The 26,743-nt window shown below is 38.7% G+C and overlaps 1 protein-coding gene across 1 annotated transcript in view; it reads right to left on the bottom strand.

Moving 5' to 3' along the window:
• Positions 1 to 26,743, bottom strand: part of NYAP2 (neuronal tyrosine-phosphorylated phosphoinositide-3-kinase adaptor 2) — a 277,315-nt gene that overhangs the window by 143,123 nt on the left and 107,449 nt on the right. The window lies entirely within an intron of this gene.

Below are 26,743 nucleotides of genomic sequence, written 5' to 3'. Positions count from 1 at the left end.
TTTTGACATGTGACTGAGTCTAAGGGGTCAGCATTTGAGATTCTTCTCTACTTCATCAAAACCATCCCTACTTTTATCTGCTTAATATATTGGAGAAAATGAAACAAACAAATAATAGCAATAAAAATTGTTACCAAACACCGGAAAGAAAGAGAGAGTAACTGAGAGAGAGAAAGAAGAGAGGAGAGGAGAGCTGAGGGAAGGGAAAGGAAGGGAGGAGAGAGAAAAGGAGGGAGAAAAGGAGGGAGGGAGGGAGGGAAAATACTTGCTTAAATTGACGAAGGAATTATCAACCTCTCTCAGTTCTCCAGAGACCTTCAGTTACATTAGCAAAAGTTCTACTAATAAGCTGGCCACACGGAATAAAATATTAACAACATCTAGTAAAGAGGTGGTAACTTAAATATTATCTAATCCTGAGATAGTTCTCAATATTTCATAAGTATTTAGGGTATGCAGAGTTTCCAAATTTAAGGTTCTTAAGTTTTACATAGGAAAGTTTGAACAAAAATTTAAAGATATATAAGAAATCTCTCTCAGTTTGAAGTTCAATTAATCATATAGGAAATGACGCTTGGGCCTCTCTCTATGCTAATAAATAGTAGTGACTTTTTTATGAAGAAAAAGGACAAAAATGTGAAGGTGAATTTTTAAAAGGGAGATTTCTCTCAGATTTTGTCTATTATGAAATTCATTCACCAATAGAGTAAACAAAAAGAAACGTCATTACAAAATATTTGACGATTTTTCTTAGACATGTGGATGATAAAAAAATCTTTGAGTATATGAATTTTAGAAGCTTGTTGAGTCTACCTTTCCAGACACATGAATTTATTTAGAACTTTTTTTAACCTTAATTTTAGCTGGCTCTGCCTTCATAATATGATAGAATTCAAGGTAAGGTTTTTCAATACTCTTTATTGTATCTTTCATATCATTATGATGTTTGTCATAATTTTAACATTTCAGTAGGAACAATAATGAGAAATGAGATTTGTTTTCCTTCTTCCCCTGAAGACTTACGACAATTACATATCCATTGTGCATAAAGCCAAAAGAGAATTCGACAAGAATGTTAGACTCTGATTCTAGCATTTAATTACAATGATAACTTGCCATTAAACCAAGAAATATTTTATATGTATTTTATTTTTTTCTGAATGTTTTGGGAGATATTTAGACACTAAGTACTGTGTACCATCTTTGCAATAAAAGTGGCTGGCATTTCAGTGCATTAACCAGAGCAGCGATATCCAGGGCATGAATGGAGTCAAAGTGACAGTTAAGTGGAAGTTTGCATATCATTGCAGTAAGCATCCTAAGTCTGTGCAGTATTTTCATGCATTTTATTTTCTGTGGTGTTTTTTTAAAGAACATCAATCAAGACAAAAGCTAGAAGCTTACTCAAACAGAGTGGTTTGTGAAAAAGCATTAAGAATTTAAGGAAAAATAGAGGTGGTAGAGGTGAGGGGCAGTCTTGATGGTATGGGAAGGTTTGTCTTCAGTTTGTGATGTTGGTGATCTCAGTCTTTCTCATAGAAGATGAGCTATTTGATGTCATCTCCATGTTTTTTGCTGATTTCTGTAGGATCGTTGCACAAAAGGTGCCTTAAGCATTTATTTAGACAGTCATCTCATTCCCAGTAACACAGCCACCTGAAGAGATTTATACATGTGTTAATGCACACAGGCATTTATGGAGAGTCACTAGAAATAATTGTATCAGCAAATTCTCTGTTACTTTTGACCTAAATAGGGCCTGTCCCTTTTCCTGCACAGATAATTATCTTTGCTGCCTGGTTTCAGAATTATCTTTTTATCAGCACAAAACAATTTCATCTAACTCTATCTGTTTTTTGTTCATATATGTACTTTTACACACACATACACACACAAACACTTCTAGCAAGAGAAATTCAACGTGTGCTTCAAACAAGAACAGGTACAGGTGCAAGTTTAGTTTGACTAGGCTGTGAATGCAGGCTGAGGAAATGGGGCTAAAAATGTGTTGGTTTCATGGGCCATTGCTCAAGTCAAGGCTAAGAATAAGCCATAAAAGTGACGGCACATCTAGGTTTAATAGACCAAGAAAGATGATTAGTCCAAAGCAAATTGAAGATTGTGGAATGTAGTACGCAACCAGTTTCTGAATTTGCTGTAGGAACCTGGGGAGTTTTTAAGACATGCACATTCCTGGACCCCATACTAAGGGCAACAACTGAAATCACACCTGTTGAATCAGAATCTCTATGGGTACAGCCAGCGACTTTATGTTTTTAAAACTCTATCCAGATGTTGCTGATATAGCCAATCCAGAGCCCCCACAAAACATTAAGAGCCATTAATGAGCAAACATCTGTTAGTTAGAAGCAGTTAGAAAGATGCAAATACCAGGCAAAATATCATAGATAAGGAAATGTACAATGTATTAATCAGATCTTGTTAAGTTATCCTGCAGTAGCCAGCAATGCCCAATCCCTAGTGTTTTATAATGACATAGGTTTATTTCTTGCTTGTATTAATTGGATTGGCTGTGCATCAGCTGTGGCTCTGGTCCACTTATCTTCTTCATCCCAGGACCTAGCCTCTATTGGGACAAGTTGTTTTCCTGATAGAGACAGAAAAGCACCAACTGAATCACACAGTGTCTCTTATGGCTTCTGCTCAGATAGGGTATAAAGTCTTTTGATCACATTCCACTAACTCAAACCAGTCATATGACCAACTTTGATGTCAGTGGGGTGGGAACATATTCTACTCCAACAGGAAAGTACTGCAAGTTATTTGAGAATATGTGGGGATGCATATTCCTCTTGTAAGTAGGAGACAAAATACCTGGTGTGGCAGCTGTGGTGGTATGTGACTGGCATCACTCTTTAAGAGAGAACTTGCCATAAGTAATGAAGTTAGCAGATGAGACAATCCATGTTCCATTGGATCCTATCCCTATAATTCCAGGATCTACAGAGTTTAAGGACCTGGTCCCCAAAGGGACTCTTTCTGGAAGACACAGCAAGGGTCCTATTGAATAACAGCCTGTAGCTGCCCCTTGGGCAATTTGAACTCCTTTTGTGTAGTGAATAGCAGACAAGAAGAGGAGTCACCATTGTGGAAGAGATCCTTGATTCAGATGGGCAGGAGGCCATGGGGCTGCTTTTACAAGACAGGGCAGAGAGAAATGTGTGTGGAACCAAAGTGATCCACTTGGGCACTTCTTGATACTTTCTTGCCCAATTGTGACTATGCAAGGTCACGTGCAGCAACCTTAGCCCAATAAGAGTATGATTACCAGGGGTTCCAACTTCTCCTGAAAGAGGGATTAGTTTCACCACTAAGTAAGCCACTGAGACAAGCAGAAGTGTTACTGGAGGTAAGGTGAACTTGAAATGAATGGTGGAGGAGCCAGAGAACGAGGATCACTTGCAGCTCCTATGCAGACTGTAGTGATAAAGGCTATAGTTTATTGCACTAATTGCACCCTTCTAAATTTCCTCTTGGCAAGAGCCAGATGGAAACCATGAAAGAGCTGTCCCTAAATCCACAGGAGAAGGACATCGGGTGAGTCTAAGGAGTAAACTCTGGCAGCCATGATATGGAGGTGAGTGGCTCAGATCTCCCTCAAGAGAGAACCTTCTCTGAGGGGAGCAGTTAGCTGACAGCCACCAGCTACAGAGTCTTCAAAATCCAGTGTAGCATTTTGGTCAAGGCTTCACTGTCCCTGGGCAGCTCCTAGCCAATGGATGAGCACCAGGATACAATGTAGACCTGGCTACTCCTGCCCCATGTGGGGCGATCTTTGCATTCGGCTTCCCCTACTGGGCTGGTCCAGACTTTCCCATCGCTATACCACAGTCTGAGGCTCTTCCTATCTGATTGCTTTTCCTTGCCCACCCCTCCTTTCACAGGTGCCAGACCTGCATTGTGACCCAAGGCTTGTCCTTCCTGTCCCTGTTTCTTCCTTCTTTACCTCTCACAGGGATGGATGCTCAGTAACTCCCTCACACTTCTAACTCCTTCTTGGTGTCTGCTTCCTGGGGGACCTGAACTGACACACTTGGAAACAATCATACACCTTATGACATTCAGAAACCAAAGAAGCAGAGAAGAGAAAGCCTCAAAACAAATGTGAGACCCCAGAAATAAAAAATGCCTGTGAAAATAGGTCATTCTTCTGCTTTAGACTGAGCATTTAAATGGTGCTTGGGGAGTTAGAAACTAACTCCACTATAGGAATACTTGGCTTGAAGTGAAAGTTATGTGGGCTAAAGAAAGCAGAGTCTTTTTGCAATAAGACTCCAACACTCAAGATAGATTAAGCCTGACACATCTCATGTTATAAAAATAAAAACAAGTTTCATAATCCTGAATTTAAACAACTGTGCTTTTTCTTACACAATGAAGGCAATGTTGTGAGATCTAGTTGTTTATTGGTTAGTATTTCTATCACAAAACATGAAGAATAAAGTATTATTTAAATCAAGAGGAGGTTATTTTTCCAGAAGCAATTGATAAAATATTTGTAAACTTCTCCTCCAAACAAGTTGTTGTCTAACGGATAGGCTTGGACATGTGTGCACTGGAATCATTAAGTTATATGTAGGCTCTACCCTCACATCCATCATTTAGCATCTGTGTGACATTAGCTACTGAATCCCTGCGGCCATTTACTTATTAGTTAAATAGTAGCATCAGCCCCATCAAGTTGTTATCAATTTACCTGAGATACTGCATATGGAGCACTTAGCACACAGTCTAATATATAATATGCTGTCAATAATTTTAGCTTTAGGCCGGGCACAGTAGCTCACGCCCGTAATCCTAGCACTCTGGGAGGCCAAGGCGGAAGGATTGCTTGAGCTCAGGAGTTCAAGACCAGCCTGAGCAAGAGCAAGACCCCGTCTCTACTAAAAAAATTGAAAGAAATTAGCTGGACAACTAAAAAAAAAAAAATATATATATATATATATAAATTAGCCGGGCATGGTGGCACATGCCTGTAGTCCCAGCTACCTGGGAGGCTGAGGCAGGAGGATCGCTTGAGCCCAGGAGTTTGAGGTTGCTGTGAGCTAGGCTGACGCCACGGCACTCTAGCCCGGGCAACAGAGTGAGACTCTGTCTCAAAAAATAATAATAATAATAATAATTTTAGCTTTAAAATTTCTACCTCAAGTCTTGACTTACTGAATTTGGTTTGGAGGAAGATCATTTGCATTCTAAGGCCATGTCTGTAAAGCATGGCATATGGCACCACATAACCTCAAAAATCTTCACAAAAGGAAAGCCACAACAAAATCCTACATTTAACTGAAAGTATCAAGATAATTTAGGCAAATGCGGCCCTCATGTTCTTAACTTTCTTAAATACTTCCTTCAGTTTTTCAAAGCACCTATTGATTAGGGCTGATGTGTCACAGAAAGGTACAAAACAAGAACTTCAAAACAGCTCTGACAGTGCTAATCAACAGAGATTGTTACTTGTCTTGCTGTCTTCTTGAAAATCCCTCAGCATTAATGTTGTGTGTTTCCTTCTGAGAACTGCTACCTTTCAAAGATGAAAACACAGCCCCTGAGAAAGGTGAGCTACAGAGGTGAGATGTTATTTAAAAGTGACAGGGGTGTTGCCTCTGTGTGCAGTTTGGAAGCAAACATGCCAATATTTTGTACTCGAGTCTTTTGGGAGGACCACTGGAAAAAATAGAATCTCACTCCATATATACATATGTATATATATATATATATATATATATATATATACACATACATATATAGACCCTCTTTCAAGCATATCTAGAAAGCTGGGATGCAAACTGAAGGGTTACCTAGGAGTTTGCTTTCTTGAATATTTGCTTTCTGGAGTGATTCTGTGGAGCTGAGCTCAAAGATCTATCTCTGACACTGATTCATAATCTAGTATATTTCTACCTTTGCTAACTTTGAACCATCTGGGATTTTTTCCTGTTGATTTTTCAAAAGGATGTATTTATCTAGTATTAAGGAAAGGGCACATTCAACCATACAGGAAATGGGGAACATCTGAAAGGGAAATGGAGGCGGCTCCAGCTGTAAAGGAGAGGATGAAATTTACCTGTGGGCAAGTTGACCCCTGGCATCTGTTATAATAACTATTGGGATATTCCATGCAGGCATTTCACTATGAATGAGTAGAAGGGAATCAATATTTAGACTTTATTTATTAAAAGAATGACTTAAAAGGTTAATATTTGATGCTACCTCTCTCTTGCCTTTTCTATGGATGCTCACGGCCTAAAGCCCACCGTGTGCTGCTCACTAGGAGCCTGTCCAGCTCACCCTACCCGAGGGATCCCTGCACCCCAATTTTGGCCTTTTCCCCGTATCACTTCCAGCTAGACTGATCTATGCTCATGGAAATTAGGCAAAGAAAGAGCCAAGAAACTAGTGTGTTACACTTTTTCCTATTTTAACAGGTAATATGCCTCAACTCAAAGTCAGACTTTTAAGAGAGAGGCATAGTTAGGTATATTTGCCTCAATTTTCAGAAGATGGAACCTGTTATACAATTAGTTATATTTATACACTCACCACAGCCCTTTTGGGCCCTGATGACTGAAAGTGACATCAGGTCACATTCACTCACTTCCAGCTTTACTATAGCAGGTATGCACCACTATAATCACTAGCACGTATTTGTCTTATGAAGAAAAAAATGAAGAAGGGAAGTAAGTTCACTTTGGAGACAGCCAAATGGAGGGCTTAGTCAGAGAATTTTGTGGACATATGTCATTTTCGCTTCCCAGGGATTCATTCTCCCTTCTCCTGGCAATGGAAATTTCTGTGGGGAGACCAGCTCGTTTTCCTCTTAGTCCAGCGTGTCACTCAACCCCTGTCCACCATGACTATTTTCGGGACTGGCAAATGCCTTAGTCGGTTCAATCAGAGTGAAGCCAGGACACTGTGTGCAGTTGCACTGGCTAGAAGCCCAGACCTGTGAAGGAGGATTAGTGGGGCCAGGTCTTGAGGCACCGTAGAAGACTTGATCCAGTTATGCCTGCAGCTAGATCAGTCCCAGGACTATTCAGGTATGTCAAATACATTGCTATTTACCAACGTAAATACCGTTTTGTGGAAGCCAATTATAGTTGGGTTTTCTGATAGCTGTATTGGGAAAATTCCTGAATGAACTAGTATAATGCTGTGCAGACAGCAGTTACTAAATAAAAGCTATTGGCTAATGTATGTCAGAAAATGCAACTGGTGTCAGGAATAGAGCAGAGATGACACAAAGCAGGAAAGGAATGCATCTACTTATTTATTGTTCAGAAAAAAATCTTTCCTATTTAACACTATGAACAAAATAATTAACTGCCCTATATGTTCATGCCATATATTAATATTTTTTTAATCATGCAATATACTTTGATGTGCAAATTTGGCTCCAGTAAAATTCAACTGTGTTCATATTTTCTCCCAAATTGTTCACTCACCATTACCCTTAATGTCTTCCCTGAGTCCCACTTGCCCATTCAAAGCCATAATCTGTGATTTCTTGCCTGAGGCTCAAGCATTCATTTTCACTAGTTCATTTCCTCAATGATATCTATTTTCTACTTTTATGCTCCTAATATCTTAACCCTTCTGGATTTTTTTTCAGACATCAATTTCCTGTGTCTGGCTCTTTATTGATGTTTCTTAGATATTAAGGTCAAGTGTTAAAAATGGGATTTTTACACACCTTTTTATTAAGAGCTATAGCAAACTATTATAGAAAATAGATAATAAATAAATAAAACAAGAAGAAAAACACTGTCCCAAGAAGAGAGGACTCAGTTTCTGTTAGCTCCACATGTTATACCTAAAACTGATATATTTTAAACATCAAATATGTTATTTCTTCTTGCTAGGAGGTTTCTCCTCTGCCCCAAATATGTAACCAACTTGTTTACTAGCTATCTAGTTATAGATCAGGGATATATACTTTGTGAACCTTGATTACCTTTATCTTTATAATGAGAGAAATACTTTTCAGGGTTGTTATAAGAAAGTAAAAGGAGATAAAACATTTTAAAATCACCTAGCAAGGTGGCTGATAATCAGTAGAGGTGCTAAAGACTGAATGTTTATGTACCCTCCAAAATTCATATGCTGAAACCTAATCCCCAATGTAACGATATTGGGAGGTGATTGGGTCATGAGGGCCAAGTCCTCATGAATAGGATTAGGGTCCTTATAAAAGAGACCCCAGAGGTCTCCTTCATCTCTTCCACTGCGTGAGGACACAGACAGAAGATGGTTACCTGTGAACTAGGAAGCAGCACCTCACCAGACACTGAGTCTGTCGGCACGTTGATCTTGGGCTTCCCAGCTTCCAGAACTGTGTGAAATAAATGTCTGTTGTTCATAGGACACTCTGTCTGTGGTATTTCGTTTTAGTAGCCTGAATGGACTAAGACAAGAGGCTAGAAAAATATTAATTTACCTTCTCTTCCTTCCTGGCTTACCATGTAACTCTGTATCAGGTTTTATCTTTTGGTCCCCAGCTATGAAATAGGCATTTTAACAATAAATTTCTACCCCAGAGCACTCTAACGATATAAATGTATTTTGCTTATTTTTGTAAGAGGGCTTTGACAATATTGTCATGCAATATACTTCCAAATTCAAATAGGAGGAAAATAAGGAAAAGTGAAGGAAAAGGAATGAAAATAATTTATCCTTTCTGCTGTAATTATCAGTTGGATATAATAAAGAGTTGGGCAAATCTATTGAATGGATTTATGGTTATTAATATTTCTATCAAACTTCATGATAATTCAACATTTTTATGACAGAGCTTAGGGTAATCATGGTTAGGGAGTTATGCTTGAAAAACAAACACGTCATTATTTATCACAAATTGCTATCGCCATGAGTTTGAGGTTAATATTGCTGCCCATTAATTTGATGCTTAGTCATAATAATAAAATAATGAGGTTAGAGTGGGGAGTAGAGAGATTTTTTAACATATATCAGACTTCCTTTTATTCATTTCTGAGTTTCTAAAGAGACAGGACAGAAATATAATGCTTATTAAAGAAAGCTAGGACAAATTCTATGGAACATCTTTAAGAGACTTATTTTTACTTAAAACATGACAAGTGCTTTTAAGATTAACATATGTTATTATCTATGGTACTTTGGAATCTAAAATTAAAACATTCCTCATTTCTATACATAAATAAGATTTCCCTACTCCTTAAAGTGTCATGGCTTAAAGAAGAGAGGGTATATGGAAAATAACTCAAATCATAATATTCACATTGAGCTTAGAATACAGTTTACAGAAGTTCACATTGTGGGAGATCTTTTCCAAAAATTCAACCGAAGAAGGGGAAGTTCTGGAAAATATATTTTATTTGTGTCTTCAAAACTGACATAAGCTTTGAATATGGTTTGAGAACATGCCAAGTTTTTAGAAATGAGTTTAGCTAACCATATGTGGCCCGTTTTTTTTCAATCTAGAAGTAGAAGCTAGAAATAGAGAATGTTAACATATAATGGCCTTGAACTTCCTGAGCAGAAGGGGCTAACTTAGTGCCAGTTTGAAGCATAATAATTGGTTTAGCTTTATGAAGGTATAATTTTTTAGTAGGAAGAAACAACTCTCTGTGTTGAGGAATTTAATGTATTTTATTCACTATTTATTCACAAAATGTCCAAGTGTCTACTCTTTGTCAGGCAGCGTGCAAAGCAGAGTGGTTAGAGTCCTCAGGGAAGCATAGGCTGTTGGACCAGTATGATTTCAGCACCTCGTGGTCAGATGGTCTCGCAGAGGAAGTACCAGGCAGGTGCAATGGAAGAACAAGTGCTGGGGCCCTAACCACTGCCGAGGCTCTGGGAAGTCCCATGGGAGGAAGTGGCTTTTCAGCTGATGCAGAATGTGAGTAAGCCTTCATCAGATGAGGGAAAGAAGTGGGGAATTCATGTGCAGATAATCAGGATCTAGAGACATTGAGAAATTGCAGAGATATTTGGGCAAACTTGATCAGACCTTGTTTGTCTTGTATTTCCAATGGCTAGAACAACACTTGGCTCAAAGGGGGAGACCAGTAAGTATTAATTAAATAAATGAATGTATACATGTATGTTTGGGAATAGTTCAAGAATAACTCACAGGTTTCTTGAGCAACAGGATGAATGATGCTGTTATTTAATGGTATTCTTCTTTATTTCCCCCTTTCCTTCAGTTTTGTCATTTTCTCAATTTATGTTGAAGGAGAAAGGGAAAATCTGTGAATACTCATGCACTATTAATTTTGTCCTTGTTATATAAGCCAGTAATTTGAAAGCAGAGATCAGCTTCATCCACCCCTGTGCCCCCGCCCGCCCCACCCCCACTCTATCTCTCATGCCCTGCTTTGGTTTAGATGCTCATCACTTCTTGGCTAAATTATGCAATTGCGTCTTAGCCAATCTTTCTCCACAGTGCCTCAAGATTTATCCTTCTAAATGCAGATTTGCTCATGTCACTCTCTAAATTAAAACCCTTTGATAGCTTTTCCATTTCTTCGGACTGAAAATCCAAACTTTTATGTGATACTAACAGTCTTTTAAGATCTGGATCCTATGCCGGTTCTCATCAGAGACATTTTCCCTTCTTGACCTTAAGAATCCTCTATTTTAACATGTTCCTGCCTTAACATTGCCAAGGACTCTGTGTTCCTTCATGTCATAGCATCTCCTTTATCACACCTTCAGTTGTGTTCTCCTCCGCTGGTCTGTGAGCCCCTTGAGGGTATAGACCATGAATTGTTCGCAGCAAGTGGAAAGTGGATATGGATAATGGAAGAGAGGGAAAGACACAACCCATTAAAAATTGCCCAATAGTTTCAGAATCCTTCTCTTTTTTTAATTCTTTTGGGTTAGGAATTTTCAAACTATCATTGAAAAGAAAAAGTGCACTGACACTATGAGACTTAGGTATGATTAGCTGGTAATTATTTTCACTGTCAAAACAAAACAAAAAAATTCAGATGTTCAAATGCTGTTTTCAGACATCCCAATGACCAATTGAACATAAAATTCTAGCTCTATTACAAACTAGTTCTGTGACTGTAGGCACACTGCTAATTCTGTTAGTTTTGTTTTCTTCACCTCAAAATAGAGGCTACAGATATCTACCTGTCATATTGTTTTGTAGATTATACATGCCTAAGACAACACAGTAGGAGCCTCTAAACTAATCTTCATTTTACAAATCCCTGGGTTAGATCTCTTTCTCCTTAAACTTTGTAAAACACCTTGATCGATAGTTGGGGCATTCTGAATACCCAGGCCAAGAGGCTGCTGTCTGGCCTGCCCACACACTTACACTCTGGAGACTGAATTATACGCTTATGAGAATCAGCTATGTTTACTGTCAAACCTTAAGGCAGTTTGCAGATGGACCCTGGAGGGAGAACACATTTTCCCAGTGGTTATAACATATAAAGCAATGCCCTGGATTCAGGAAAGAGCCAAATAATTCAAAAAAGCAGCAGATGCCACTCTCTTCAGTACAATTTCAGAATATTTTCTCTTCTGAAAAGTTTCCTGTCAGTAATGAGATACCTAGAGACCTTTCCAGCCCAGGCCATCTATGACACAGCATTAGATACTGACACTACCATCGAATACTTCCTTTATTACTATCATTTTGTGTGCAAAACTAGCAAAATATGTACATACCTCATTTTACAGAATCTGTATTCTCCATAGTATTTGGCAGAAACGGATTGGTATGACCCGAAGCTATTTCTGGCATGAAATTTCACAGCCAGAAAAAATGAGTTTTCTTGGAATCTGTAAAGCTCCCAAGTCTATTGCCATCCATTCATTGACCTTCTAGCAGAGACATGATATGGTTTGCCAAACAAAAACAGAGGACTGGAATAAAAAAGTTTTAATGTCAGCTCTGTCTTAAACGTAAGGCATTCAGCCTTTCCAAACATTTGTAGTATGTGCTCCTTCAGATAATGGGGTTTTTTTAAGAATAAATTCTGAAAATTTAATGGAATGATGCTCTAAATTTCTTTACAACAAAAGGAGATTTCAAAGATTTTATAGAAAGTACCTGGAGATTTGGAGTATTTGAGCACAGTGAAAGGCTTCTCATAAAACATTCGGCTCAGGTCTCAGAAATATTCTGCAGTTTAAACAGAGCCATGGAGATGAAAGGGAAAAATGCACCTCAGAAAGATCAGAAAAAACTAGACATGCATTTATAGAATCATTGTGAAAAATGAACTATCAAAGATGAAAAATACACCACTGTTCCGTCTTCCATATCAAACCCAAAATAATCCAATGTCTTTCTAAATAATGAATGCAACTTAAGGTTATCCTTCTTAAGAATTAAGATAATCCTGTAAGTTACAAATGGTACACACATCATAATGACTGGAAGCTTTAAGACACCTTATAGTTGTAATAAATCTAAGCCCAGCCACTCAGGACAGCAACTCAAGGCTGATTTCACCTTGATTGCTGCCTTCCAATGAGAGGTCCCTGTGGCTTTCTCCTCTCCATCTCTGCATTTCTCTACATCATTAGCTATATTTTTTCTCTCTGATTTTCTGAATCAATTTCTCTTGCCAGGATTTTTCTACGTGTACTATTATTCCTCTTTATTCTCCATTGTTTTTTCTCTATTGTTAATTTTTTCAGAATCCAAAACATTTCAGGCTCTCATTGCTTTAAGAATATTTTCCCTCAAACACTTGTGAGCTCCTACTTCATCTTTTTCATTCTTTTTCTCTTCATTTCTTTATCTTTTCCTTTCTCCCTCCCTTTCTCGTTCCCTTCTACTCTTCTTTTCTTCCTTGTCTCTCATTCATTTATTAAATCATTCATTCATATTTAATTAATAGACATTTATTGAGCATCTCTTCTGTGCTCAATACATTGCTAGCCTCTGGGGATTCACCTTTACACAAGATGTCAAAGTCTCAAAGGGCAGCCACACCTCCTTGTCACTGTTGTACCCTGGCTTCTACCACCAAAGAGTCTACCGAAATAATTTTCTTAAAAGTCACCTTTTCCTATGCTAGTTACATAATCTAGAATTTTTTTTTTCTCTATCTAGATTCTTCTCAATACCTTTAGAGCTATTTTCTTTCCTCTACACCACAGTTTCTTTCCAGAATGTCCCATTTTCCTTGACTTCCTGAATACCTCTTCCATGAAACTTTCAACTATTCCCGCTTTCCTTTTCGGTTTGAACTTCCTTTATATTATTTGTAACTTTTTGCCGTATATTATAGTTATTATATACAAACTTGAGATTATGAAATTTTTGAAGATGAGGATGAAATTTTACACATTCCATTATCTCCCATGGCACCTAGTATACTCTCGGAGCATAAAAAGTAACATGTAAATATTTGGGTATTAAAATTAAATTCAGACATTTAAAAGAATATATAGTTAATTATTTTATTTCTAGGTATATATTAAATTAAAATGTTACAACTCTTTAGAATTTTGCTTCAATACAATAAGTCTGGAAGACCAAATTTTTTTTTAAATAAATAGGAATTTGGTTTGGAAGGAAGTGAAGAGATAAAGTGAAATATACAGAGTAAATACATTATGTCATCCAGAAATTCCCAACCTCTAAAGAGAACTGTGCTCAGTATCCACAATTGAATAGTCAAGCCACTCTTTTTTTCCAGGAAGAATCTGCAAAGTGGAAAAACTCTATAATCTGTGTCTATAGAAAAAGAGACTATAGATCTCACACACACACACACACACACACGTACACACACACATATACACACACAAATCCATACTGCACACAGAATTTTTTTCCAACCTAGTTAGGAAATTCTGTTTCTAGCTGTGCTCCTAAATCATTGTGGGACCACTAGCAAATTAATTTCCAAATAGATTCATTCACCTATTAAATGGAATAGTAATACCTTACCCAATAATCCCTCAGGATACTTGCGGGATTAAAATGAGAATGTAAATCAAGGTTTAGTTTTATTCATGAAGGTTTTTCCTACTAACAACAAAGCATTTCACAAATATTTTTACCTTAGATACTGATAAAGCTGAGAACTGTCCTCTCTGGTGTTTTGGAAGACCATTTAAAAATAAAATCATGCCTATAGTTCTGAAAACCCAACTTCCATCCTTCATTCATAGAATCAGAGTAACAAATAAATGTGAATCACTAGTGATACACTTAAGAACCAAATACTCATGCACAGATGCATTAGTTACTCTAAATGGAGTGGCCAACATGCTGTCTTTATGCACAACAGGTCGCACATCTGCTTAATGCACCCAAATGTAATAATGTGATAGACTGAAGTATAGATGTCAAGATTACCTACACGGATGCCAGAAGCTTGGCTCCCTGTTTTTCTAGAATGGCTTTCCGGGAACAATGCACTTTCCCTAATTGGTTTCCTTCAGACAAAATAATTGAATCTAATGCTCTCTGCCAATGCAAACACTTTGGATTATCTGCTTCATGTTGTAGCCCTAAGGGGCTTCAGGGTCCAGTGTTAAAATTTGCCTTTGATCAAACCTCATCTTCTCCTACACATCTTTATTCATAACAAATTAAAAGCTATTATCACAACATATTAGCAACAGTTTTAATGCCCACAATGCATCTAAAAATAAAAATAAAACAATTTTCCTGTTATAATAGATGCAGTGTATTAACTGGCCTCATTATAATATTTACCATCTATTATCTGTTGCACATGACACCTGTTCACATGACAGTGAACCAACACTGTACAATGGAGAAAGATACACACCCCTCAGGGTTTGGAGTTTAATTGAGAGCACATTTAAATTTGAGATCTACCTTATTAAAATTAAACCTTTCTATATACATCTAAGGGGACAAGGAAAATGTGACTTCATGGCTTTCTTATTGAAAAGGGAGTTTTTTATTTACTAAAGCATGGTTCAACTTACGAAGGACAATTAATTTAATGATACTTTGGCAAAGGTTTTTAGTGGGTTTTTGTTTTTGTTTTTGTTTTTTCCATTTATAACTGTCATTTGTGGGCATCTATTTCAGTTTTCTCTTAAAGCATTTGCAAACCTTGGAAAATATAGGATTTGGATTGGGTAGGAATCATGAAAAGAGATTTTCATTGCAATCCATTTAGTTTAAAAAAAGGAGGATAAAAAATTAGTTGTAGGCTAATTTAGGAATACGTAAGACACAGAGTTAAATATACACACATTCCCTGGCCACACATTTTCTTGAAATCTTCTCCTCAAAGATATTTTTTTTTCTTCTTGTCTCAGCCACCACATTCATGGTCATAACCTGTACCTTTTGGTTACCAATAATTTCACTCCCTCCATATCTCAAGTTTTAAGCATCTGTATCATTGACTACCAACACTTGTCTTTTCAGCTCACTTCCTCTGTTTGTTCAACCTCAACTCTCCTTTGACCCTCTTGTGGAACTTCCTGTCCATTGGTCCTGCAATCTTCTCTGGGTTCCGCAATTGCTGTAAATCTTGTCTTTCTGTATGTAGCTTAAATTTCATGATCAATCATTATCATCACTTCCTGGCATATGCCTTCAACACCCTTGTCGTTGTATTAAAGTATTAATGCGATGAGCACAGATATATCAAATGAAGAGGTCAAGATCAGTTCATTCAAGGTCACAGCAGGTGAGGCTGTCATCATCACATTCACAGATGACCTCGGCAACAAACCAGATTTGGTTTTACAGCCATTCTTCTCATTTATCTGCTATAGCATTACTAGGTCAGTCCACAAAAGATCCATTGAGAGGGAGCATTCCTTTGCTTAAACACCCACCAACAGCATTTGATTTTTAAAATATTTCATAATGTGACAATATTGTACATGTTCAATCTGATACTATACTCACCAATATTCATTCCCTGCTAATGACTCCCATAAAAAACACAGATACCTGATTGATTAATGCATCAATGACTAATTAATTAATTAATTAAACCCATAATTACTGAAGACCTACCTGTCCTAAATAGCGTGCTAGGTCCTAGTCATTCAACAAAAAACAAGACATTTATTTCCCCAAACGTAAATACTAGAGGTAGAGCCAGGTGATAAAGATTAATACTACAAAGGAAATAGAGTGATATGAAAGAGAAAAATAGGTAAGACTTCCTTTAGATGAGGGGAATGGGTGAATAATGAATTCTTCGGGTAGAAAATGTCCTTTCCATTTCTTTAAATCTTGCCATATAAGATCCAGAGTCAATTCATCCTCAGGTAGAATTCAATCTGTTCTCACTGATAGCTGTTCTCTAAACTTCTCTACTTCCTAAACCCTCAGAAGCACAAATAGAATACATTTTCCCCCAAATTCATTTCATAATTTTAATATTTTTCTCCCAAATAAAGTAAAACTCCTTGGGGTTGAAAGGGAATCAGTGTGGCTTCTTACGCTTGTTTTTAACTGCTATAGGTCTCAACATAGTTTTGAGCATTTAGAAGACTAGTTTAGTAGAATAATTGACCAATTAATATTTCCTTGTAAATTATAAAAATAAGCACTTGTGTAAACTCTATGCACTGGAGTTACATAAGCACTATTAATTCAATTCAACATGATAAGCAAATAACATTTTGGATTTTTTTTTGCCAAATTGAAACAGTTTGAGTAAAGTTAATGCATTGTTTTTGGTTAGTATTACTAGCTTTAACTTAGGATAAGAAACACAAACATAAGCTGTAGTTTTCTCACATCTTATATTTAACATTCTTGTGAAATCCAAGCAAACAAGATCTTCCCACAAGGATGGAGGTGAAAATGTAACTGCATTGTATACACAAGCTGTGAGCAGTCATCAATTTACTTTACCTTTTCTTCCCTTTCCACTTCAATCCCCAAAGTATCATTGACATATGAGTAAATCACATTCCTATAGATAATACCACCAAGTTCAGAAAAACACAAAAACACCAAATCATACCTTGAGATGACAAACATACGTGAAAGGCCTATATGCAAATCATTTCCTTAAAACTCTCGCATACTCTCTAGGACCTAATTTTCTGGGAGGAAGGAAATTTCATATCTTGATATCTGCTATCTTCTTTAAAGCCAGGAAGCAGACTTTGGAGCAGAAATGAATGGCTAATTGGGACAAGAAGGTGAACCCAGCAGAACTGTTGGTCACCTCGGAGCAAAGCATTAGTGACCAAATCTACACAATGAACTGAATTCAATGTGATTAAATGCATCATGGCAACTGATTCATTCTTGCCTTATTAAGTCATCTTCAAAGTCAAGCAAAATAATACTTCCCTTTTCCCCGCAGAGATATCGAGGCTATTCACAGTAAATCAGGTGACAGAAATTTTGGTTCACATCCAGTTTTGTGGGGAGACAATCATTGAGTAATTTGTCTAGCTCAATGAAAGACAGTGATCTATGTGTCACATTAGGGGAACTGCCAGTGTTCCCACCAACTTGGATTTATAAAATGTTTTTCTTCTTAAGACTGCTGAGTGCTGCCATACGTTTTATGCGACATGTTGGTGCAGACACATTCCCATTTTACAAATTAAATAACTGAGTAATAAAGAAGGAAAACTAGTGAGAAAAAGAGTGTAGAGTTAGAGGTGAGATCAAAGATGTAGCTGGAAATCTGGGCTCGGCTCACGGTCATCGGAATGACTTTACTTTGAGTGGCTCGGGAAGTCATTGGGGAATGTTTTCAGTTGTGGGCTGAACTGGATCACACCGGTTTAGCAGAGCCACCTGTGCACATCTTCCTAACTCCAACGTGACTTCACGTTGGTAGCTTAAAATCAACCACTGTGGAAATATTTACACCACGGAAATCAGCAAATGACACTAATCAAGTCTTTCCCTTTTTCTCAGTAAAGGCAATTAAACTTTTCACTTGTTTTGAACAAAATAGTGACATGGTCTGAACTAAGTTCCAAGTAAATAACAGAAGTGGAGAGTGAGGACAGAGGCAAAGAAATCAATTAGGAGGCTAAATCACTAATCCAGGTGAGAGCCACCAGTGACTCAGACTAGGGAGGTAGCAATGGAGACACCCAGAGGAGTTTCCTTGTAAATCTCCAGTCAGAAAAGCAATTCTAACCAGTTTTGGGGGGGGAAAGTATAGAAATCCACACATTGGTGTAGAAGCTCCCATTTTTATTTATGTTGGTCACATTGTGCACTTATATCAGATAAACATGACTATGAGCAAATTTCACTCAGCAGCTCCCAGTTCATGATCCTGCTGGTCTAGCTCATGCTTCTTGCTGAGATGGGGAATGGAGACATCCCTATTTGCTAATGTGGGCTGTGGGAATGCATTTTAAACATACTTTTTAAAAAATATAAAAGTTGCTATAGAAAATGTTATTTCAGCAGAGCCTACTTTACTCTATACTAAACAAACTATGACAGAATGCATCATGGAAACAATACCCAAATTATCAGAGCCCTTTACACTTATTCAAAATACATTTATTCCTCATATGACATGTTTATCACAATGTCCTTGTGAATATGCACTATAGCATGAGTATACACATTTAATGAAGGGAGAAACACACCATAATCTGTAAGTAGGCTAGTAGGGTCAATTTGGAATGTTCCACGACTAGAACAATTTGCTTCTTTCTACCATGCTGCATCTTTTACATTTGAACTGAAAATTAGTGACCCTAGATCCTTTATTTAGTGAATAGACAGAGTTCAAGGGTTAAATTATTCCTAATAATAATGGTAGTGATGATAAAATTATAATCGTCTATGTTTAAAGCACTGTCCTATACATGAATTATCCCCAAACAGTCCTATGAATTAGGGACTATTATCACCCCTGCTATGAGAATGGAAAGATGAATTTTAAGGAGCTTGGAAGCTAACTAACTTATCCAAGGTCTCACAGACTGGAAATGAGTTGGTTTTGAGCCAGGTCTGCCTATCCCCGGAGCTGTGCGCAGTCCTGGGTGGCACATGGGAATTTTTAAAAAGAATAAAAATTCTATTCTAAGTAGAGAATCTTAGAATATAAATGTAATTCTTGACAATATGGCTTGGTTAGAACAGTGTTGCCTCTGATGGCCCTGACGCAGATGCTTCTAGCAATCAATGGGCAAAGGAATAGCCACTGCGACAAGTGGGCAGATGAGGCTTTGCTCTTCCAATCACACACCAGCCCCAAGTGCTATGGAGAGCCCACATGTGAGGGGTACATGGACCATCTCTGGGCCTCACACACCCAGGGCCATGTCTCTGCCCCTGACTTGTTCCACCCAGGCCCTAAACTCAGCCATACCCCTTTGGTCTCCACCACCACTTCCTCCTTTATACCTGTTCGTTATCTCCTGGTTCCATGGCTAGGTAGGGTCTAAGTTTCCAATCTTTTACTACTGAAGAATGTGAAACCAATGCATAATGAAAATAAAGTACTATAAATGGTTAAACCGTGAGCTTTTACAGCCTGGAAAATCTTATTGCTCTACAGAAAGAATCATACAATCAATGACTTTTGTAGAAAGGACGAGCCTTTCCGAGATCATATCCAATCTGGAAATGTCTCCTGCCAAGAGTCAAGGCTGCAAGCATCTCTCATGACTTGAAATGTCACTAACTGCAGAATAAAGACCCCCAGTCCAACCCACTAGAGAGAAGCCATCTGTAGCTGACGGTTTTGCAACACATATGTTGGAGGAGGGGGAACTTACTAAGCTCTTTCCAAAGACAAATAATTGTAATAAAAACCATAGAAATACATTTGATGAAGACTCTATATTTAAGTCTGAATTTCAAGAAATTGCTGAGAGATTGAAAATTCACAGACACAAATTATCTGATTTAAATTCACAATAAAGGAAAGAAAACATTCCAACTCTTTTCCTGGGTGAGATGATAGTATTCAACACAAAATATGATTTGTGAATAAAAGATGGTAGGACCCAGAAGCCTAGGGAAGCACACATAGTTTGACCAACAAGGGGACACTTCCTCTCACCACAACCAGACTAAGAAATTCACTAACTCCTTAAAGAGAAAATTGTTCAAAATTTGGTTTTTGCATTGTATTGGGCATCTACCCAAAAGAACAAAAGACATTCTATTAAAAAGACATCTGCACTGGAATGTTTATAGCTGCACAATTCACAATTTCAAAGATGTGGAAACAACGCAAGTGCCCATCAATACATCAGTGGATTAATAAAATGTGATATATGTATGCCATGGAGTACTATTCATCCATAAGAAACAATGGTGATCTAGCACCTCTTGTATTTTCCTGGATAGAGCTGGAACCCATTCTACTAAGCAAAGTATCCCATGAATGGAAAATAAGCACCACATGTAATCACCAGCAAATTGGTTTCACTGATCAACACCTAAGTGCACATATAGGAAGAGCATTTATCGGGCATCGGGCAGATGGGAGGTGGGAGGAGGGGATGGGTATATACATACATAATAAGTGCGATGTGCAAAGTCTGAGGGATGGACACACTTGAAGCTCTGACTGGGGGCAGGCAAGGGCAACGAAACCTAAACATTTGTACCCCCATAATATGCAGAAATAAAAGAATAAATACACTATATACATTACCCCTTATACTGTGTGGTTAAGTCTTTTTTTTATGTTGCTTTTGGAGACAGGGTCTCACTCTGTCACCCAGATGGAGTGCAGTGGCACAATCATAGCTCACTATAACTTTGAACACCTGAGCTCATGGGATCCTCCTCTCCTCCTGAGTAGCTAGGACTGCAGGTGTGCACCACAATGCCTGGCTAAAGTTTTTTGTTTTTGTTTTTTTTTGTAGAGACAGGGGGTCTCCCTATGTTGCCCAGGTTGGTCTCAAACTCCTGGCCTCAAGCGATCCTCCTGCCTCAGCTTCCCAAAGTGCTAGGATTATAGAAGTGAGCCACCATACCCAGCCAGAAGACCCTAAGTCTTGTCCATCTTAGTTCCCACTGCCTCCAGCACCTAATTCAGTACTTGGAACATGAACACTTCAGGAAGTACTGTTTAAATAAGGGACTTAATGAAAAATCTCATAATAGCAGTCAGGAGTTCAGTGTCCAACCAGGTGGGCAAATCTGAGAAGCAACACCTTTTAACAGTCACTAGTTGTGTGACCCATTACATTAAGTACTCAACTCTATTTGAGGTTGTGTCAACTAATAGCAAAGTTTAGGACAAAGTTTGGCAACTCTTTATTTGATAAAATACAAAAGCATACCCAAATTTTAATGTACATAATTAGTTACTTGTCTCATCAGGGCCCATACCCTCCAGGGCTCCTCTCAGAGTCAGCCCTCCATAACCTTCCTTTCAGTCTCTGGATTGGTAATCCTGAATTTGGATCACCGAATCCTTTCAAGCAACATCCTGTCCTCAGTCTTCTTATCATTTCTCTCACTCAAGAGGCTTTGCTGTAGAACAGTAGGTGTTACTTGTGAAATTTAATTTATAGAGTCAAGCAGATTTATTTACATCTACAAGGAAAATCCCATCTTTCTCAAAACTGGTCTTTCCCTTCACTTAGCAACATGCATTTTATATTGATGCTCCAAAGCACCCTTCATGAAGATGCCTTGAAATTTTTCTTAAAAGGATAATGAGTATGGGTCTCATGTGTTTCTGCTAAGGGAATCAAACAAGAGTCTTTATGTTATAAATAATCAAAGGAATACTTTGGGGACAACATTGCATGCTGAATGGTATAGAACAGAACAGAATGGAATGGAAATTGAATCTCAGAGCTAGAAGATGCCCAAAGTCCCTAGAATATTTAGTTCAGTGTTTTCTGAAGTGCTCAGACAAATAGAAGCTCCTCTAAATGGGCAAGATGTGAATGAATTAAAGGAGTTTCATAGTAAAGTCATTTTAAAAAAGCCAAGTTAAACATAGTTCCATGGGTTTCTTAACTGTAGGTCACTTGGATGAACAATATGCATGTGGGTATTGTGAACATCCAAGAACCTTTCACAGTCTGCAGTGTTTCTCAAACTGTTTTCCTGAGACTCTCACAGAGAAATGAACATCCTTTTGGGGAATGGACTTATGATTCAGTGGTTCTTAACCTCAACTGCACATTGGATCCACATGGGGAGCTTTAAAAAAAGCTAGTGCTGGAATCCATCCCCACAGAGATCTATTATGTGGTCTTGGTCAGGGTCCCAGGGCACTGGTATTTGGACAGTTCTCCAGGGCCTTATGTCGGGGCCGCCAGTGTTGAGAAGCCTTGCACCGTGTGAGTTTAACTCCCATGTTTTCAAGATGAGAATACCCTGCTTGTTTACATATCTAAATCCTGCCTGTCTGACCCCATATTGCTGGAGAAAGTTGGGGATTTCAGACCACAGCAAAAGCTAGTACTTGTTTCCTCTCTAAAAAGGGAAATAAATTACTTATTATATTTTCACTAAGAAAGGAAAACAGGAATTTATTGTCTTATTTTATAATTAAGTACCAGCTATAGATGAATCTTAGAAAGAAAAAGGAGAACCTCTACTATATGAGGAAAACATCTATAAAAACCTAAGAAGGATGCAGACTTTGGAATAAAACGTAATGCTGAGCGAGTGAAACTTATTTCAGTGGAATGTTGATGTCATCAGTTGTCAAATAATTTTGCAAATAAAGTCAGAACAGCTCTTCTGGCTGGAATCTGAGTAAAGCTGTGCTAGTAAGCATTCATTTCCCTACCTGGGTGGCATGCTTCCCTATTTACTGTGTGGTTTTGAGCTAGTTTGTTCTTTAAGGGAAGTCTTTATTTCAATGCTACTGATAAAATTGCACTCAGCCAGCATTGTGGTATTAATGGAATTCATTTCATGACAGTTGTCTCACTTGATTCTGTAGACTTTTATGAAAACTCTAAAATCTGCCAGGAAAGAGTGTCCCTTAGAGAGGAACAAAGGAACAACTTGCCCACTCAGAAAGTTTGGGAAATGAAAGTCACATCAAAGAAACGAAATAAAGATTCTGTTAAGTTTATGTGATTGTCTTACAAAATGAGCAATCCAACTTTTTTCTTAAATTAAATAAACAAAATCTGTTTATTATATTTTTAAAGGCCGAGGATTATCATTCTTTTCTTGGCACTTATGACTTCATTAGGCATATGCTGCCAAGCCTGTTTGTTCTCCTTCGAGCTCTGTGGGAGAACAGTTAAGATTTTTCTCTCTCACTCCTTTTTCTAAGCAGCAGCAGGACTGTGAAATGGAAATACAGAAATTCTGATTTAATCACTGTGATGGTCAATGGATATGGGTCAGAAGAAACTTCCTAGGAGAACAAAGATAACTTTGTGACTGCTGAGTCCAAATTTTCTTTTCAAGCCCCAGATGAAACCTTTCCCTTTCTCTTATACCAAGCACCCTGGGAATGTCAGCTAAGCTTCAGCCAATGCTATGGACAGATGTGCCTCAGTACACAGAGAAAGATAGTCTAGGATTTGATTAAAACCAACAAAATGTGGAAATGCCACCTATGCAATTGTTCCTGTGTGTGTCTATGTGTGCGTGTGTGTCAGAAGGGGGTTATGGAAAATAATAACCACTAAAATATGTCTGATTACCTGTGAACAAACAGCCCCGGAAAGAAATACTATGACTTTGTTGCTGTGTGGGTAAAACTGGCCTATCAGAGCTAATTCAGAATTCCTAAGCAGAATCTATTAAGTTGAAAGTTACCATGAAAAAGCAGAAGGGAGGCTCTAGATTAAAGTAGAGTTCAAGGAAAGTTGTGAGGGCCCTTGTGGGTCTGGAGGCCAGTGTTCCTGAGGGATCCCACGTGCACGCACCATCCACTCCTTTTACTTCCTGCCCAAATGCTAGTTTGCGACAAAGGCCAGGCCAGCACTTACTGACTCCTGGTGCAAAGCAAAAACTATGCCAATATTCTCCTTCCCGGAGTGAGAGGGAACTCCAGCCAGCCAAAGTCCACAAATTCCCCAAAGGGTATCCAAAGAGGATAGAAACCAAAGGAGGTAGAAGCACGAGGTTGGCTTTTGTTACCAGATAGCAGCAATATATGATTTTGTTTGCTATGATTTCAGAAGTGCTGGTCATGTTTTTCCCAATCCCAGTGATGTTCTCCCACACTGCTGGCTAAAGTTCTTTTAACTGTAAGGCCCTTCCCATTTAAAATGTTTAAATGCGGGGAACCCTAAGAACAGAAATCAGATGTGCACAGAGGAGTTAATGGCTGCTATCTGATAATTTTCCCAAAGGGGAAAGCCCAGGGAGGTTGAACAGTGAAGGGAGGAGATGAGAGGAAGTGAGGACAAGAATACCCTATCTCAGAGCCTGAAAAAGAGCGTCGTCTCCAGCCAACTCACCTCCAAAGTGGGCCTTGATGGGCTTCTTCTGTACTTTAAAATAGCCACGATTGCTTTGAATGAATACAATGAATTTAGATGAGCAGTGCCCAGAAATAAACCCAGGGGTTATTTCAAAGGTTATTTATGAGAATCAAACGTCTCCATGGAGCAAATCAGTGGCATTTGGAAGCAGGGATCAAGTCTACCTAATACCATAAGCCCAGCTCAGCAGCGGGCAACACTGAGCGCCTGCGCCTGCCCACTCCGCAGGCGAAGCTGTTTGCACAGGCCTTCAGAGAATTCTCTGTAGCATCAAAGCCTGGAACATTTACCTCCTACAGCAACACTAATAGCTGGCAGTTTTCTTTTCAGCTCTTGTACTCCCATAGCTCCCACCCTTGTCTATTCTTTCAAAGCCTGCTGTTGCCAGAGCATAGGAGCACTGAATGCCCTCTTGGCTTAACTGTCTACGTCTCACTGATGATGTATTTTCCGAGCATAGCAACCAAGTTTCTCAAGAATTTGGATCTCCTCTTTTTGCATTCATCCTAAAATAATAGGAAGAAGAAGGTAAGCTCAGAGGATAATGGCTATTCCAGCCAGGGTACCACACAATTTGCCCAAAGGTGGCCTTGTGATAAGGGGAAAGTGATAAAGGGAATGTCTTAGGGCAGCAGTCCCCAACCTATTTGCTATCAAGAATGGGTTTCATGGAAGACAATTTTTCCATAGGTGGGGGTAGGCCATGTTGGGGGAGGACATGCAGGGGTCAGGGAAGTGAGGGAGATGGAGCTCAGGCAGTGATGCCTGGCCCTGTTTTCCTAACAGGCCACAGATGGGTATGGGGCCACAGCCTGGAGGTTGGGGACCACAGCCTCAGGGAACTAGTTATCAACCAAACTAGGGATAATTTTACCCTCCAGTGGACATTTAGCAAAGTCTGAGGACATTTTTGATTGTCACATCTGGTGGAAGGAAATGACTACTGGCATCTGAGTAGAGGCCATGGATGCTGGTAGACATTCGAAAATACACAGGACAGCTGCCTCAGCAAACACTTATCCAGTCTGAAGTGTCGGTCATGCGCTGCTGAGAAACCTTGACCTAAGGACTGCTGAAACTTTTCTAGGTGATGACACATTGCTCTCCTTTTTTGCCCAAGTCATTTACTCATTTAAGCAATTTGGAAAACATCCATCTCCTTCTTTCAGTGTTGCCCTGAGTGTGGGGCTGTGGGATGAATTCAAATATACTGTACGTGCTTCTCCCGGACAAATGATACTGCAGGAACTCAGACACTTCACTCCCACCAGCAGTCTCCGGCTACTCTTTACCACTGTGTTGCTGTGAGAGAGTGCTCTGGAAAACATCATAAAGCCAGTCTAAAGAGAGTAAATTAATCTTGGAGACATCCAATCCTGCTCCCCTCTCAAGGAACCTTTCCAAAAAAGCTGTTGGGTCAAGGTGAGCACACACCCAATTTAGGAAAGAAGTTACTAATATGGTTTGAGAGTCAAGCACCAACTGTTTTAAGTACATCAGTGTGAGTTATAATAGGCCAAGACCTTGATCCTAAATTTCAGATCCTCAAAATTACCCAGAGGGCTTGTTAAAACCCAAATTGATGGTCCTCACCCTGAGAGTTTCTAATTCAGTAGCACTGGGGTGGGGCTCCCAGAGGATGCGGATGCTGCTGGTTACAGACCGCACATTAAGAACTACTGGACCAGGCTAACCAAGTTTGATTCCAAGGCATGTATTCAACCAGTAGCATTCACAGACAAAATGTTTGAGCAGGAATTAACTTTAGACAGAACTGGGTCTCTCATTCCCAAGAGAAAATTCAACATTAAGCCATTTAACATTAAGCCAGTCAACATCAAGCAGGGGCCTGTATAAAGAGCAGAAAGAGCAAAGTGTGTCTCATCAGAACATCTGGATTCTAAGCATGGAGCCTCCTTAGCCTATGGGCTAGTTGAGCTAAGTAGATTTGGTAAATCATTTAATCTCTGATCCTCAGCCCCTCATCTGTAGCAGAGAGAAAATACTTCCTTACCTACTTCACATTGTTATGGAGATTAATAAATGAGATTTTATAAAATGGTAAATGATACCTTAACACTAGAGGCAAATTGATGTAAGAATGCCTATTATTCAGCAACTAGCCTGTACCCACAGACGTGGGAAGGGCTATACTCCTAACTAAGTACTAATTAAGCATTTGGGATTTATAAACTGGAAAAAATACATGCTAGAACAACATCCTTTCTACAGTCTTACAGTATGTGGCCTACTTACAGAGTTAAGATAAAAGAACAAGGTGGACAAATGCATTTAGTTGCTGTTGGCATCTTAGAAAATGTGAGCATCAAATGCTTCTCCTAGCAAGTGGAGTACTTACACACAGAGCATCAAGTTAAAACCCTGATTTCTCTAAATATTTAGT

The sequence above is a fragment of the Propithecus coquereli genome, unplaced genomic scaffold, assembly GCF_000956105.1.
Source record: "Propithecus coquereli isolate 6110/MARCELLA unplaced genomic scaffold, Pcoq_1.0 Scaffold18, whole genome shotgun sequence".
In the NCBI taxonomy this organism is placed as follows: Eukaryota; Metazoa; Chordata; class Mammalia; order Primates; family Indriidae; genus Propithecus; species Propithecus coquereli.
The sequence above is the reverse complement of the archived record's forward strand: the minus strand, read 5'-3'. Positions and strand labels throughout refer to the sequence as shown.